The sequence below is a fragment of the Oncorhynchus mykiss genome, chromosome 7 (assembly GCF_013265735.2).
Source record: "Oncorhynchus mykiss isolate Arlee chromosome 7, USDA_OmykA_1.1, whole genome shotgun sequence".
Taxonomy (NCBI): Eukaryota; Metazoa; Chordata; class Actinopteri; order Salmoniformes; family Salmonidae; genus Oncorhynchus; species Oncorhynchus mykiss.
Genome location: NC_048571.1, coordinates 25,403,943 through 25,420,793, shown reverse-complemented (window position 1 = coordinate 25,420,793; position 16,851 = coordinate 25,403,943). Strand labels below are relative to the sequence as shown.

Genomic DNA, 16,851 nt, shown 5'->3' with positions numbered 1-16,851 from the left:
TGCACCTCAGCCATGCTCAATGTCCTAAACAATATTATAACAGCCATCAATAAAAGACAGTACTGTGCAGTCGTCTTCATTGACCTGGCTAAGGCTTTCGACCCTGTCAATCACTGCATTCTTATCGGGAGACTCAATAGCCTTGGTTTCTCAAATGACTGCCTCGCCTGGTTCATCAACTACTTCTCAGATAGAGTTCAGTTTGTCAAATTGGAGGGCTTGTTGTCCGGACCTCTGGCAGTCTCTATGGGGGTGCCACAGGGTTCAATTCTCGGGCTGACTCTTTTCTCTGTATATACAGTGCCTTGCGAAAGTATTCGGCCCCCTTGAACTTTGCGACCTTTTGCCACATTTCAGGCTTCAAACATAAAGATATAAAACTGTATTTTTTTGTGAAGAATCAACAACAAGTGGGACACAATCATGTAGTGGAACGACATTTATTGGATATGTCAAACTTTTTTAACAAATCAAAAACTGAAAAATTGGGCGTGCAAAATTATTCAGGTCCGTTAAAAGCGCAGAGAGCATCATGAAGAACAAGGAACACACCAGGCAGGTCCGAGATACTGTTGTGAAGAAGTTTAAAGCCGGATTTGGATACAAAAAGATTTCCCAAGCTTTAAACATCCCAAGGAGCACTGTGCAAGCGATAATATTGAAATGGAAGGAGTATCAGACCACTGCAAATCTACCAAGACCTGGCCGTCCCTCTAAACTTTCAGCTCATACAAGGAGAAGACTGATCAGAGATGCAGCCAAGAGGCCCATGATCACTCTGGATGAACTGCAGAGATCTACAGCTGAGGTGGGAGACTCTGTCCATAGGACAACAATCAGTCGTATATTGCACAAATCTGGCCTTTATGGAAGAGTGGCAAGAAGAAAGCCATTTCTTAAAGATATCCATAAAAAGTGTTGTTTAAAGTTTGCCACAAGCCACCTGGGAGACACACCAAACATGTGGAAGAAGGTGCTCTGGTCAGATGAAACCAAAATTTAACTTTTTGGCAACAATGCAAAACGTTATGTTTGGCGTAAAAGCAACAGAGCTCATCACCCTGAACGCACCATCCCCACTGTCAAACATGGTGGTGGCAGCATCATGGTTTGGGCCTGCTTTTCTTCAGCAGGGACAGGGAAGATGGTTAAAATTGATGGGAAGATGGATGGAGCCAAATACAGGACCATTCTGGAAGAAAACCTGATGGAGTCTGCAAAAGACCTGAGACTGGGACGGAGATTTGTCTTCCAACAAGACAATAATCCAAAACATAAAGCAAAATCTACAATGGAATGGTTCAAAAATAAACATATCCAGGTGTTAGAATGGCCAAGTCAAAGTCCAGACCTGAATCCAATCGAGAATCTGTGGAAAGAACTGAAAACTGCTGTTCACAAATGCTCTCCATCCAACCTCACTGAGCTCGAGCTGTTTTGCAAGGAGGAATGGGAAAAAATGTCAGTCTCTCGATGTGCAAAACTGATAGAGACATACCCCAAGCGACTTACAGCTGTAATCGCAGCAAAAGGTGGCGCTACAAAGTATTAACTTAAGGGGGCTGAATAATTTTGCACGCCCAATTTTTCAGTTTTTGATTTGTTAAAAAAGTTTGAAATATCCAATAAATGTCATTCCACTTCATGATTGTGTCCCACTTGTTGTTGATTCTTCACAAAAAATACAGTTTTATATCTTTATGTTTGAAGCCTGAAATGTGGCAAAAGGTCGCAAAGTTCAAGGGGGCCGAATACTTCGAATCGCAAGGCACTGTATCAATGATGTTGCTCATGCAGCCGGTTATTCTTTGACCCACCTCTATGCAGACGACTCCATTTTGTATACATCTGGCCCTTCTTTGGATACTATGTTATCAACCCTCCAAACGAGCTTCAATGCCATACAACACTCCTTCCGTGGCCTCCAACTGCTCTTAAATGCTAGTAAAACTAAATACATGCTCTTCAACTGATTGCTGCCCGCACCCGCCCGCCTAGCATCACTACTCTGGACGGTTCTGACTTAGAATATGTGGACAACTATAAATACCTAGGTGTCTGGCTAGACTGTAAACTCTCCTTCCAGACTCACATTAAGCATCTCCAATCCAAAATTAAATCTAAAATCGGCTTCCTATTTCATAACAAAGCCTCCTTCGCTCATGCTGCCAAACATACCCTTGTAAAACTGACTATCCTACCAATCCTTGACTTCGGCGATGTCATTTACAAAATAGCCTCCAACACTCTACTCAACAATTGGATGCAGTCTATCACAGTGCCGTTTGTTTTGTCACCAAAGCCCCATATACTACCCACCAATGCGACCTGTATGCTCTCGTTGGCTGGTCCTCGCTACATATTAATCACCAAACCCATCTATAAGTATTTTCTAGGTAAAGCCCAGCCTTATCTCAGCTCACTTGTCACCATAGCAACACCCACCCGTAGCATGCACTCCGGCAGGTATATTTCACTGGTCATCCCCAAAGCCAACACCTCCTTTGGCCGCCTCTCCTTCCGGTTCTCTGCTGCCAATTACTGGAACGAATTGCAAAAATCACTGAAGCTGGAGACATATCTCCCTCACTAACTTTACGCATCAGCTGTCAGAGCAGCTTACCGATCACTGCACCTGTACACACCCCATCTGTAAACAGCCCACCCAACTACCTCATCCCCATATTGTTTTTGCTCTTTTGCACCCCATTATCTCTACTTGCACATCATCTGCACATCTATCACTCCAGTGTTAATGCTAAATTGTAATTATCTCGCCATATGGCCTATTTATTGCCTTACATCCCTAATCTTACTACGTTTGCACACAATGTACATATATTTTTTCTGTTGTGTTATTACATTTGTTTATCCCATGTGTAACTCTGTGTTGTTGTTTTTGTCGAACTGCTTCACTTTATCTTGGTCAGGTCGCAGTTGTAAATGAGAACTTGTTCTCACTGGTTAAATAAAGGTGAAATAAATAAAAAATATAAAAAAAGAGATGCACTGCAGTACTTAATGCGGCTGGTGGCCACACCAGATACTGACTGTGTCTTTTGATTTTGACTCCCCCTTTGTTCAGGAACACATTATTCCATTTCTGGCCTCCATTTCTGGCCTGCCTGGTTAATTAAAGGTGAAATAAAAAAAAAGTGTTACTGAGACTGCTAACTGTAACAAAATATGGCTTTTAAATGTCTAAAGGAAACTAAATATCTGAAAACTGCATTCTTGAATCAACTACAGCCAAGGTAGGTGGAAAATCATGTTAGTTTGTATTCTGGGTTCCTTATCCCTTTAAATATAGTATAGTGTGTGTTTGAAACAAGAACACTTACCCTCAGATGGAAAAAGCTTTCAACCTTTTCAGTGGCATGTTGAAAGAGTCATACAGTACTTGACTGTAAAAACATATTTATACTTATCTGTACAAAATATCGTTGGTTAATTGTTTTGATTTTATAATGTACACCTGAGACAATGGACATTTATAAGAATGGACATTTACAGAATGTTTCAATAGAAATGTCCTATTGTGTTTTTATTTGTGTTCTTATTTGAATTCTGGTGCCTCTCTGCTCACACAAGCTTGCTAGCTAGCTAGGTAGTCCAATGTTAAGCCAACTCAAGTTCAAAGACATTCAGAGTTCTTTCATAGAACCCGCTCCTCCGTAGGTATAATTCTGTGGGCCTGAGTCAATAGGGAGTGAGTCAATATGAATCTGGGGGAAAAACAAAGTGACATACTGTATTTCATATTGAAAACCAGCAATGAAGTATGTCAAAAATGAAAATCATTTACTTTCAATAGAAATGAGTCAGCCTAAACAACGGGGGGGATTTACTGAGCGCAACTTGAGGCCCATCATGCAGCCGATTGTTCTCAAGAGCTTTCTTTTGTTTTTATTATGTGTCAGGCAGATGTTTGTCTTTTGTTTTGTGAATAATAATTCTCATCATTTCCCTCAAATTACTTCTCTTTCCTTACAGACTCCATTCAATGGCACTTCAATCTGTTTCGGGAATAATTTACAATTTTGTTACCAAAAAAAAGCCTTTGAGCCTATAAAGTTTGCCCATAAATAAACTGCATCTGAATTCACTCTTCTTCAAACAAATTATTTAGCCAATCTAGTCATATTCCAACTGTTTAATCATTTTTGAAGTGCAAAGCTTGGGTGACTCATACTTTAGGTGTACTATTTGTTTGCAGTATAAAGGGGCTGGTACGGGTATGTTAACTTTATGCACTCTTTTAATTGTTGACTGATGGTTTGTTCTGTTCATTTTCACTCACTGAGTGAGCAGGGGGTTTGTTGACGGTACGCTCCCATGCCTTGTAGGAGGTATGTTCCCAGCCATTGTGTGTGTTTGTGAGCCTGCATGCGTGCGACACACATAAACACACACACATTTGTCCACGTGGGCAAATGTGTGTGTGTGTGTGTGGACTTTATGTAATGACTGTGATGATACCCCTCTCTCTCTGACTGATTCTGTGCTTCTCTAAGTAACAGCACCCAGGGGAGAGGGGATTTACAACCCCAGTCAGCTGCTCAGACTCAGTTTAGCATCATTCAAACCACTGCCTCCTAAATGCACACACCTGAACTTAAACCCACTCAGGTACGCACACACACATGAAAGCATGCACACACACACACGTGCACTCGCACAGGTAAGCATACGCACACACACACGTGCACTCGCACAGGTAAGCATACGCACACACACACGTGCACCCAAATCAGAACCTCTTTCAATCACTTGAATGAATGATATGGAAGTGTGCATGAGGAATTTGAGGAAGACATTTGGAATGTAGAATTTATCTTTGCAAATCCCGGGAATGTTCCTGCATGCGGTATTGTTTAAGCGAGAAGATGATAATAACCCAGTAAGGAGATAGGAATCTCTAGGCACAGTGTGGCGAGACTCCGTACACACACACACACAAGTACGTACAAGCGCACGCACACACTGAGAGAGGAGGGGGTTTAAGATAGCTAGAAGATGGTGCAAGGATGAAAAGAATAGCTGGGGATGAAGGTAACGGAGAGAGAAGACAAAGGAAAGGTCTGTTTGTGATAAGGTCTTGTTTCATTTTTGTTATACCTACAGTAAAATAGAATTGATAGGAAATAGGGCCCAATGCTGTTATCAGTCTCTCTCAAGATTTTCTTTTGCAGTGCCTCAGAGGCAGTCTAAATCCCAAATGGCACCTTATTCAATATTGGCCCTAGTAAAAAAGTGCACTATATACAACAACAAAAAAGTGATATCTAGAACCTAAAAGTGTTCTTCAGCTGTCCCCATAGGAGAACCCTTTGAAGAACCCTTTTCTGTTTCGGGTAGAACCCTTTTCGGTTCAATGTAGAACCATTTCCACAGAGGGTTCTACATGGAACCCAAAAGGGTTCTACATAGAATCAAAAAGGGCTCTATCTGGAAGCAAAAAGTGATTTCCTATGGGTACTTCCGAAGAACCCTTTTGAAACCCTTTTTTTCTAAGAGTGTAGGGAATAGGGTGCCATTTGGGACAAAGACAAAACAGAACTGGGACAGTGGGATGCTAGCTGTAAACAGTTCTCTGTAGGATAAGCAGGCCTCACAAAAGGCCTTCCTCTCATGAATAGACCGCACACAAACAGGCAGCACTGCACTTTCCATAAATACACGACACAAAACAACAAACACCCCAGAGTCGCCGGGCAAAATCTATCTCTCCAAATACCACGTAATGCATCAATATCCAGTCTTTTATTTTTTAAACTGTATAAAAAGGCGTCACCCGAGGCGTATTTGTGTGAATGCCCAGTGGAGGGACCCTTGGAGCTCGCCACCACGTGCCTGGCCTGTCCTGCAAACAAAGTTGGGGAGGAAACACAGACTTCACACGTGTGTGTTTGAATGGGAGTTGTGTGTGTGGGAGGAGGCTGTATGTGTGTGCACGTGCATTTGCTCACACACACGTGTATACATTCGTGCATATTCAGTGCTCTCCTGAGCTCTGTATTTTGAACGGGAGCCGCCCAACCTGTACTTGTTGAAACAACAATGGCTGTCAAAATGAATGCAGTTGTACAGCAGGCAAAAAGGGACACAACGTGATTTACTATGAACAAAAGAACATAAGGACAGAGGTCAGTGGTGAGTCAAACTTAACATTCAGTATCACGTTTAAAGGAGAAATGTGTGCCCAGAAATGGCCCATCTGGCATGCAACATTAGCACAAAAAAATTCAGCTACGGAGTGATATTTTTTCCAGATGTTCCTACTCTTTGAATACACAAATTGTAACGGCTGAGTTAAATATGTGCATATTTGTGTAAAACATCAATGGCTCTTTGAGCTATTCAAGGTGATTTTCACATAGTAGTGGAAACAACAGATCATTCCCCACTGTACGCCAGACTTGGAAAGAAACTCAGCTTCGCTCTACTCAAGACACTGGCTCCCCGCTGGGCTGAGTCTGGGCGAGGTTGTCGAAAACTCAGAGACGTACCATAAAAGAATTTGCCCTACGAATATGACTCATGAAATCTGCTGCATTCAATGTTTGTACGAAAGAGTATGGGCAGATAAGATCCGTGTGTGTACATGCCTGTGCGTGTGACATCATGTATGTACTGCGTGACTATGTGTTAGTGTACATGTACTTGCGTGGTTCAATGTATGTTTGTGTGGTAACGTAACATGAAACATATTGGCAGGGGAACATGCCGGCCGGGCACACACCGTTATTCATAAAAAAAGTAGATGTTTCCTGAATTCCCATGCCCCCAACCAAATAAATAACCGGCCCTGTTTGACAGAGTGAGAGCCCCTTGTCTCCAGATGCTCTGACTGGAGTGTCTGCCTGCACGCACTGACACACACAACCCCCTGACACTCACACACACACACGCCTGCCTGTCTGTCTTGTATCCATCTGCACTACCCAAGGCCTCCCCATCCCCACCAACCCCACAGACAGACAGAGGATCGCATTGCCTGCAAACGATCACACACCAACATGATGGATGGCTATCCCTTCTCGGTAATGCATAAATGCATTATCTGTCACAGCCTGCCCGAGGCAGAGGGAGTAGCTCTTTTTTGACGCTTAGGTGGCCTGGCGTGGCCTAGCGGTATGCCAGCATGGGTTTAAATCCAGCCTCTACTCTTTCAGCAATCCCTCTATCTCCCTTCCACCTCTGTCTTTATCCCTAAAACATACAAAAACAAACAATATATGTAACAACGTTTTACACTTACAGTACACTCAGGCAGTTTCTCCAGCCACCTGTCAGACCGGGAGTAGAACCCACTCTTGCGGAAAGAAGATACCCCTCTTCCAAGTGCCAGATCACAACCCTCACACTCAATTGAACAAATCCTATACTTCTTATAGATCATTATTCATACGGTAGTTGCTATTATAGGGACTATAAATGCATAGGACCCTTAAGAACCCACTGTTCACTTTGGGGACCCTGAACTGTGTGACTCAGTTGGTAGAGCATGACTCTTCAATGTCAGGATTGTGCGTCAAATCCCCTCATATGACAATGTAAGCAGGCGCCACTGTACATTCCTTTGGATAAAAGCATCCTCCAAAATGGCATACATTATTACATTCTGTACTGTTACTAGATGTAGGCTGCATCTGTAAAAGTGCATGATGATAGAAATGAAAGCAATGTCCAAAGGTGACCCAGGACATCACGGCGAAGTCAGACACTGTAGCAATGTGCTATGCTAGCTCACACGTTAGCCTTCTTGACAGAGGGGTGGGAGAGGCCACCGATGTGATCATCAAGATGCTGCAGCCTATACATGTACACAGAACAAAAATATAAACTCAACAAGCAACCATTTCAAAGATCTTACAATTACAGCTCTTATCAGTCCATTGAAATACATTCATTAGGCCCTAATCTATGGATTTCACATGACTGGGAATACAGATGTGCATCGGTTGGTCACAGATACCTTTAAAAAAATGTAGGGATGAGGATCAGAAACCCGGTCAGTATCTGGTCTGACCATGCAGTGCGACACATCTCCTTCGAATAAAGTTGATCAGGCTGTTGATTGTGGCCTGTGGAATGCTGTCCGATTCCTCTTCAATGGCTGTGCGAAGTTGCCGGATATTGGCGGGGAACTGGAACATGTTGTCCAAAGCAGCCTAAAAATGCTTAATGGGTGACATGTCTGGTGAGTATGCAGGTCATGGATTAACTGGGGACATTTTCAGCTTCCAGGAATTATGTACAGATCCTTGCAACATGGGGCCTTGCATTACCTCATGCTGAAACATGAGGTGATGGCAGATGAATGACACGACAATAGGTCTCAGGATTTTGTCACGGTATCTCTGTGCATTCAAATTGCCATCGATAAAATGCAAATTGCCATCGTTGTCCCTAGCTTATGCCTGCCCATACCATAACCTCACCGCCACCATGGGGCACTCTGTTCACAACGTTGACATCAGCAAACCGCTCGCGCACACAACACCATACACGCTGTCTACCATCTGCATTAGTACAGTTTAAACCTGGATTCATCCGTGAAGAGCACTTCTCCAGCGTGCCAGTGGCCATCGAAGGTGAGCATTTGCCAACTGAAATCGGTTACGACGGCGAACTGCAGTAAGGTCAAGACCCTGATGAGGACGACGAGAACGCAGATGAGCTTCCCTGAGATGGTTTCTGACAGTTTGTGCAGGAATTCTTTGGTGGAGCAAACCCACAGTTTCATCAGTTGTTGGGGTGGCTGGTCTCAAACCATCCCGTAGGTGAAGAAGCCGGATGTGGAAGTCCTGCGCTGGCGTGGTTACACGTGGTCTGCAGTTGTGAGGCCGGTCGGACGTACTGCCAAATTCTCTAAAACCAGAGCTGGGTTATGGTAGAAAAACAAACAGTCAGTTCTCTGGCAACAGCTCTGGTGGGAATTCATGCAGTCGGCATGCCAATTGCGCGCTCCCTCAAAATTTGAGACATCTGTGGCATTGTGTTGTGTGAAAAAACTGCACATTTGACATTTTATTGTCCTCAGCACAAGGTGCAACTGTGTAATGATCATGCTGTTTAATCAGCTTCTTGGTATGCCACACCTGTCAGGTGGATGGGTTATCTTGGCAAAGGAGAAAAGCTGACTAACAGGAACACCCAAGATGACCGTCAACAATGCAGTATAGTGACCACGGCTGCTTGTCATACAACATTGTATTCAAAACGTTTATGTTCAATTAGTTACAGTGTAGGAGTATCACTGTATTATTATTTAAAGGGACATCCCACCAAAATCACTACCAACAGAATACAGTGCCTTCAGAAAGTATTAAAAACTATAAGGGCATAGCAGGTCAATGGCAGGCAGACAGACAGGCTGTTATTCTGACAGAGGAGACCTGCAAACTGACTTCTGTTTTCTACAATAAAATGGCATGTTCTTTCCTTTGCCAGTTGCCAATGCTTTCAGACCCTTGGTTACTGTCACTCTAGCTATGATACGAGATTGCCCCTAGTGACCAAAATGAACTATAGCATGGTAGTCAGGGTAATCAAATGAGTAAAGATGTACGAAAGCTGCTGCTTGTCAAGAAGAAGTCCATGGCATACTACCTTACTGTGCTACCCACCATCTCATTTACAGTGGAGTTAATCGATCCCTCGTTCAAGCTACCTCTCTTTTTTGTCTCTCTCACAGCCACTCTCACTGACGTGTTCATTAAGCTTATCTTAACTTTGGCACTATCTCTCTCTTCCTTTCCACTCTCTCTTCATATCTCCCTTTCTGTCTCTTTGTGTACGCAAATCTCTCTCCAACTCCCCCTTCTATCTCTCTCTTCCTGTCACTCTCTCTTGAGGAGTGTGGTAAAGGTTCAGTGTTTGCAGAACATGTCTATTTGTGTTTGCCAGCGGCAGCCTGACTGAGCGAGAGAGATCTTCTTCCACTTCCCTCTTCTCCTTTCCCTTCCTCTTCTCCCCTTTTCGCCCCATCTTTTCCTCTTTCATCTCCATTTCTCACCCCTCCTCTTTCTTCCTCTCCTCTCTCCTCCTTTCCCTTCCTCTCCCACTCCTCATTTAAGAGGACAGTGCTTACAGGGACCAACAACATGTCCTTCTAAACCCCTTCACCTGTGTGTAAAGTGTATTGACTACCTAAAGGCTGTGGTATAGTGGTTAGTGGTCACACCTACAGCCCTCATGTATCAGTGTCTACGATTCACGTTCCGACCCACTTCCTATGGCACACTATTCCTATTATTCCCTTTCTCTCCTGTCCAATAAAAATATGAACTAATACTTTATGAATTTTAGGCAGGATATTGTGTTTAAAACGAGATAAAAGATTACCCTCCCAGTGGAAACCGACATGATCAAAGTTGGTTTCTCAAGGCAGTGTTGTTCATTATGATCTTACACAGAGTTGATATTGGCAGACTGGCTTGTCTCTTCGGGGGGAGTTCCAGAAAATATGAAGAAAGACCACCTTTGGCGTGCTCTCCTACTTATTCAAAGATACAGTCGAAGTAGAAAATGATTTCCCCATATTTTCCGGGTAGATTTATAAAAGCCTGCGGCATTTGTGGTGCTAAACATGATGTCCTGCTCGTTCTGGGTTTCTGAAATTTGACACCGGCATTTTGTCATGTCATGGGGATGGAACATCTACACAAACTGCGTCCAATGTGGACAACCAAAGGTGTTAAGATCACAATCTCAACTGATTCAACCGAGGATATGAGCTGAAAACAAAACAACCCTCCCCTCCAAAAGAAAGTTAAACCTTTTTGGTCTCTGTTGAGATCTGAATGGAACATTTCTCCATACTCCAAAGTGCAACAATATAGGCCCATCATTTTATCTCTGTGCCAAAGCTTTAGATTGATACACCCCCTATCCTTCTCTCACTCTGCCCATCAAACTGTGTCAGTCAGCCACTTTAGTTCAGATGGAAAACAAAGACATGGGGGGGAGAAGAATGAAAGAAATAAAATATGTACCTAAAAGAGGCCTTTACGATCCTGCTGTGCTGCACAGTGGAGGTTGAGCCAGGCCCCACAATGAACGGGAGATATGAGCGCTGTGAGTCTTGTGTCCCAAATGGCACCTTATTCCCCATGTAGCGCACTGCTTTTGACCGGAGCCCATAAGTTGACATTTTTTGGACGCACATTGTGACAGACAGGCCACGGCAGCCATCGAATTCACTGGGGACAATGGAGACGTGTGAGCGGTAGCTGACTGACAGAGGGCCCATTTCCACTCAACACAAAAGACCGGAGAGATGAAGCAGATAAGCCACTCTCTAGACCTTATGCGAGCGGGCCAAATGATAAGATTTCCCTTTCTCGATTCCTACTTACGTGCGCATGCTGCACGGCGATGGACCCAGGACTATAGTCTCAGCTTCTTTTTTTTTAAAGGTTCTTTTATCCCCCTTCTTTTTAAGCAGCTCAGATGTGACAGCTGCCTTTTCAGTCCATCTCTGGTCTCCTTTGTCCCTCGGGCTGAATTGAAAGCAGGATAGTGGTGATAGGCTATAGGGCTTAAAGAGTGGCTCTCGTCATGAAAAAGTCGATATACTGCGATTTCCTCTCCAGGATTAGGCCTGCTGCATTCTGTAGAATATAAAGCATACTTACACAACAGAAGTATCTAATTGAAGGTATCTTCTTAGAAAGCGTATAACTGCCATTTATTGTAATATCAGGTGTTGTTCTATACCACATTGCATTTACTTTTTTTTCTCTAAATACTCAACACCACTGACAGTAAATTGTTGACACCTCACGGACCTAACCTAGTGATCTGCAGCAGTACCCATAGATTTTTGGAGAATATAACTACTACTAAATGCCTTATGAATCTATTACATCTGTCTTCTCCTATCATAAACCTAAATATAAGGTTACTCTTTTCTATTGTAAATTATTACAGGTATCGGTGAAGAGAGATTCTATAATTTCACTCCTGGGCTACTGGGTGTGCAGGCTTTAGGTCCAGGCCTGCAGTAACACACCTGATTTTGTTTTATGGTCCAGAGAGAAGACTTTGCTTAGTTCAACTCCTGTTCAATTCCTGAATCAGGTGTGTTCGTGATGGGCCAGAACCTAAGCCTGCACACCCACTTATTGTAAATCGGTCGGGATGAGAGCATCTGCTAAATGATGAATTGTGAATGCACAAAAACATGTGTTGGTACAATGATGTCTCTGTGACAGGGATATAGTGGATAAAGCAGCACCTAGTCAGGTTAGAAGTAAGAAAGAGCATTTTCAGATTCGAACATTAAAAAAATGTATGTGGAAACCTTCAGTTGTCAAGAAGCAAGAAACAGGCCCATGACGCAATCATGGTTCACATCAGTATTTTCAATCTGTTATGTGTTGACCCATCAGTGACCTTTACCACTGCACTCTGCTCTCTCTTCACCGACATCTCAGGCACTCAGCATTTCACAGAAAGAAATGAGTCGATTTTGGGCTCAACATCACAGGGTCACAAGTATTGTAACATCAAGGCATAAGCTATATTAAAAAAAAAAGGAATATCAATGTTTTTGCTATATTAAAAGAAGAGTTCAATTCACGTAATAGGGTTGATCTTTAATGTAATCACTAATCACCTAAAATAAATAATCATCTTCAGAAATGACTTTGTCAAAGCAACAGAGTAACTAGCGAGACTTTACAATGATGGTGAAAACGTCGATACATTTTTGAGTTCAAATCTACATGATTTTTGGTACTTTAGCAAGTCTTTATTAATATAAGGGATCTGATGTGTTACATGTTCCATGTGGTCTTTATTAAAGGGAGCTTCATTTAATGTAACAGGCTTTTAAAAGTTCTACTTTCAATAACAAAGGGACACAAAAGTGACTCTGTTCGTTGAACAACCCGAATGAAGATCTCAAAAGTGCTACTGGTTGTTTAAGAAATGTAAATGAAACGCGCTACTGAAGCAAGAAACAGGCCCACGGTGCAATCATAGTTCACATCAGCATTTTCAATCTGTGTTCTTTTAACCTATCAGTGACCTTTTCGCTGCACTCTGCACTCTCCTCTCTGACATGTCAAGGCCCTCAGAGACAGAGTTGAGTAGATGTCATGCTCAACATCACAGGGCCACCAGTATCGCAACATCGAGGCATAAGATAACTGAGCAAAAGCAGATATATAGCAAATGGTTTGTCACAACACATTAGCAGAGACCGAGTGTGTTTAATGGATTCTGTCACAAAGCTTAGCATTCTTCTGGCTGGTCTGATGGGAACCATCCATGCTGTCTAAGAAATATATTAGATTAAAGGAGGAGAAAATTATGCTTTTTACAACAATGTCAAATCAAATCAGAAGTTATTGGTCACATACACGTGTTTAGCAGATGGTATTGTGGGTCTAGTGAAATGCTTGTGCTTCTATCACTGACAGTGGAGTAATATCTAACACGTAATATCTAACAGTTTCACAACATATACCCAAAATACACGTAAATCTAAGTAAGGTATGGATTAAATCATTTATTTACTAACTAAGTAATTCACAGAAATGCATTAACAAACAGTTTATAGTTACAAGGAAATGATAACGGAGTTTCCCTAGTGGTATCACGGCTTGGTGTACAAAGGGAAGTGGGGGTCGACTGAGATGACAACACACAGTTGATAATTATTATTATTATTTTTTTATTATTATTTTTTTTTGTTTGAATTTTACCCCTTTTTCTCCCCAATTTCGTAGTATCCAATTGTGTAGTAGCTACTCTCTTGTCTCATCGCTACAACTCCCGTACGGGCTCGGGAGAGACGAAGGTTGAAAGTCATGCGTCCTCCGATACACAACCAACCAAGCCGCTGCTTCTTTAACACAGCGCACATCCAACCCGGAAGCCAGCCGCACCAATGCGCCGGAGGAAACACCGTGCACCTGGCCACCTTGGTTAGCGCACACTGCGCCCAGCCCGCCACAGGAGTCGCTGGTGCACGATGAGACAAGGACACCCCTACCGACCAAGCCCTCCCTAACCCGGGCGACGCTAGGCCAATTGTGCGTCGCCCCACGGACCTCCCGGTCGCGGCCGGTTACAACAGAGCCTGGGCGCGAACCCAGGACTCTGTCACAGTTGATAATTATAACAATTGAAATGCTAATCCTTTGCACATGAACGCTCACTCATTTGGGAACAATTGCAATCAATGTATATATTTACGCTCAGTGTGTCGTCGGGGTCTCTGTTGAAAAGTTTGTTTCTGTTGGAGAGTTTGTCCGCCGTCTCTGTCGTGGTTAGAATGGTTAGTTCAGAGTGACATTCATTCATGTTGTTATGGATAGATGTTTCGGCGGTTGTCGGTCTTCGCGTTCAATGGTAGCTACAGACTAGTAATTAATATCAAAGACTTGTTCTTATTCTGTCGGTATCGATAGTCTAAGAGTTTAAGAACAAGTGTATCTTTAATTATATGTAAAACATGTATCTTTCGTCAAAGTTTATTATGAGTATTTCTGTTATTTGACGTAGCTCTCTGTAATTACTCTGGATGTTTTGGAGGCATTTCTGAACATGGCGCCAATGTAAACCGAGATTTGTGGATATAAATATGCATATTATCGAACAAAACATAAATATATTGTGTGACTTGATGTCCTATGAGTGTCATCTGATGAAGATCATCAAAGGTTAGTGATTAATTTTATCTCTAATTCTGCTTTTGTGACTCTATCTTTGGCTGGGAAAAATGGCTGTGTATTTTGCGGGATTTGGTGGTGATCTAACATAAATACATGTTGTGTTTTCGCTGTATAACATTTAAAAAATCAGACACAATGGGTAGATCAGAATATACTGTAGACCGCTGTGGCTATTATTGACAAAAAGGATCTCGGGAGATAGTACGGTTGGCATTTGATTGTGAAATATTCTAGGTCGGGTGAACAGAAGGACTTGAGTTCCTTCTACTCCAGGGAAGTCGTAATCCTGGTCGTAATGCTAGAAGTTCTGGTGAGTTACCGCCACTCTAATATCCAATAGTTCTTCCCGGCTGTATGTAATGACACAAAACAATTCCTGAGCCAATAACGTAAAAACAAAATAGTACTTAAACAACATACTGCAGAATTGTTTAAGAGCTAGTCGCGATGCTGCCATCTCCGTCGGTGCCATCGCCTCAATGTGGGAAGGGACTACTGTTTGATCTTTAAAATTCGAATCTGAAGAGCGCCTGCTTTTACGGAACTCTTCTGACACTTCATCTGAAAATTCCACCCTGAATGCCGAATTAAGGGATCGAGTGAAACTGAAATGGATTCATGACATTTCAACTGTCCTGATCCCGAACCTCTCGTCAGACACTGGACTATACAGGGCAGAGTGCTGGACAGCCGGCAAGGTAAAACTCCAGCAAAGCATCAACCTCAGTGTCTGAAGTACTGTAGCTGTATCGTCAGTTTATATGTATGCTCATTTGAGAGGGAAAGTAGACCTGCAGTGCGGGGATTCTTGGGGGGGGGGGGGGGGGGGGGGAACGGATCCTCTCTCCATATGACCAACCTCAGTCAGCATGATATGGGAGAGAAGGCTGTGCTTCCCTGTTTCAACCCTGACCCAATGGGACAAAGACATGATGGGGAAGAATCCTTAGTCATCAAGGGAAGCAGAACGGATCCTCTCTCCATATGACCAACCTCAGTCAGCATGATATGGGAGAGAAGGCTGTGCTTCCCTGTTTCAACCCTGACCCAATGGGACAAAGACATGATGGGGAAGAATCCTTAGTCATCAAGGGAAGCAGACATCGTACGTTGTGGATGGACTATTGTCAGGAAATGACTCCCTAGTCATCCCATCACCGATGCTCAACCACTCAGGGTTTTATGATTGCCAGCAGAAGCCGCCATCAAGAGTCATCATATCATATGGTCTAATGGTGTGCCCTAAGTCTTAGCCCCTCAAAGAGTTTTGAGGCGAGGTTGCCCTTACATGCAGCTGATGTCCCAGAATATGACCGGGTGGAGTGGTAGAGAAAGACTACAAAGGTGGGCAATGTTATTCTGGAAACAAGATGTATGGATAAGTATAAACAATTCCCTAAAGATTTGGAGGGCAGAATGAATATATTTTGCCCTTACATCTCTCTGGTCCTCTCTAACCTCTCACCGGAGGACAGTGGGGATACTGGTGGATTCTCATCTCTGACCAGAAGAACATGGTCTGTTTATCAATAACTACAACCCTCTTGATTGAATGGTAGAGAGACCCGTTTGGTATCGACGCCACAATCTATGCTGTGTACTCTTCACTGCTGGCCTGTGCTCTGCTGCGGAGGGACTTTGCTGTGATCACTGTGGACCTTAAGAACAGGAGAAGAGACCAGGCTTCCCGAAGACCAGGAGAGGTTACCAGGCTTCCCCGAAGACCAGGAAGGGTTACCAGGCTTCCCCGAAGACCAGGAAGGGTTACCAGGCTTCCCTGCAGAACATGAGGTCTGCAGCCAAGACGCTTGCCAGCAGAACAGCAGAGTGGAAGAGGAGAGCGAACAAAGGGGAGAGAGAGAGGATAGTGAAGAGAAAAGAAAGTGAAGAATAAAGAGAAGACTAACATTTTAATCTATTTTTTCACTTGCTCAAATTATCCAAATAGGTTTAAAGTACACATTTGGCTATTTAAAAAAACAACTTTCAGTAGCTTCTGGCTAGTATTTTTCTGCATGTATCAAAGCTAATGTAATTGTGTAGGGCAACTTAGTGCATAAAATACATATACTAATACTTTTAAGTATTTCCAAAATAACCTGTACAGGGAATTTGTCTTAGAAGTTTGCATATATGAATGTACTCACCTTTTGGTTTTTTA

The 16,851-nt window shown here is 43.0% G+C and overlaps 1 protein-coding gene across 1 annotated transcript in view; it reads left to right on the top strand.

The window, feature by feature from the left end:
- Positions 1–6,039: 6,039 nt before the first annotated feature.
- abcb6a (ATP-binding cassette, sub-family B (MDR/TAP), member 6a) overlaps positions 6,040–16,851 on the top strand; it is a 42,645-nt gene continuing 31,833 nt past the window's right edge. The window contains exon 1 of the mRNA XM_036983062.1: positions 6,040–6,153. The gene's annotated coding sequence lies outside the window, so the exon portion shown is untranslated. The remainder of the gene's footprint in view (positions 6,154–16,851) is intronic.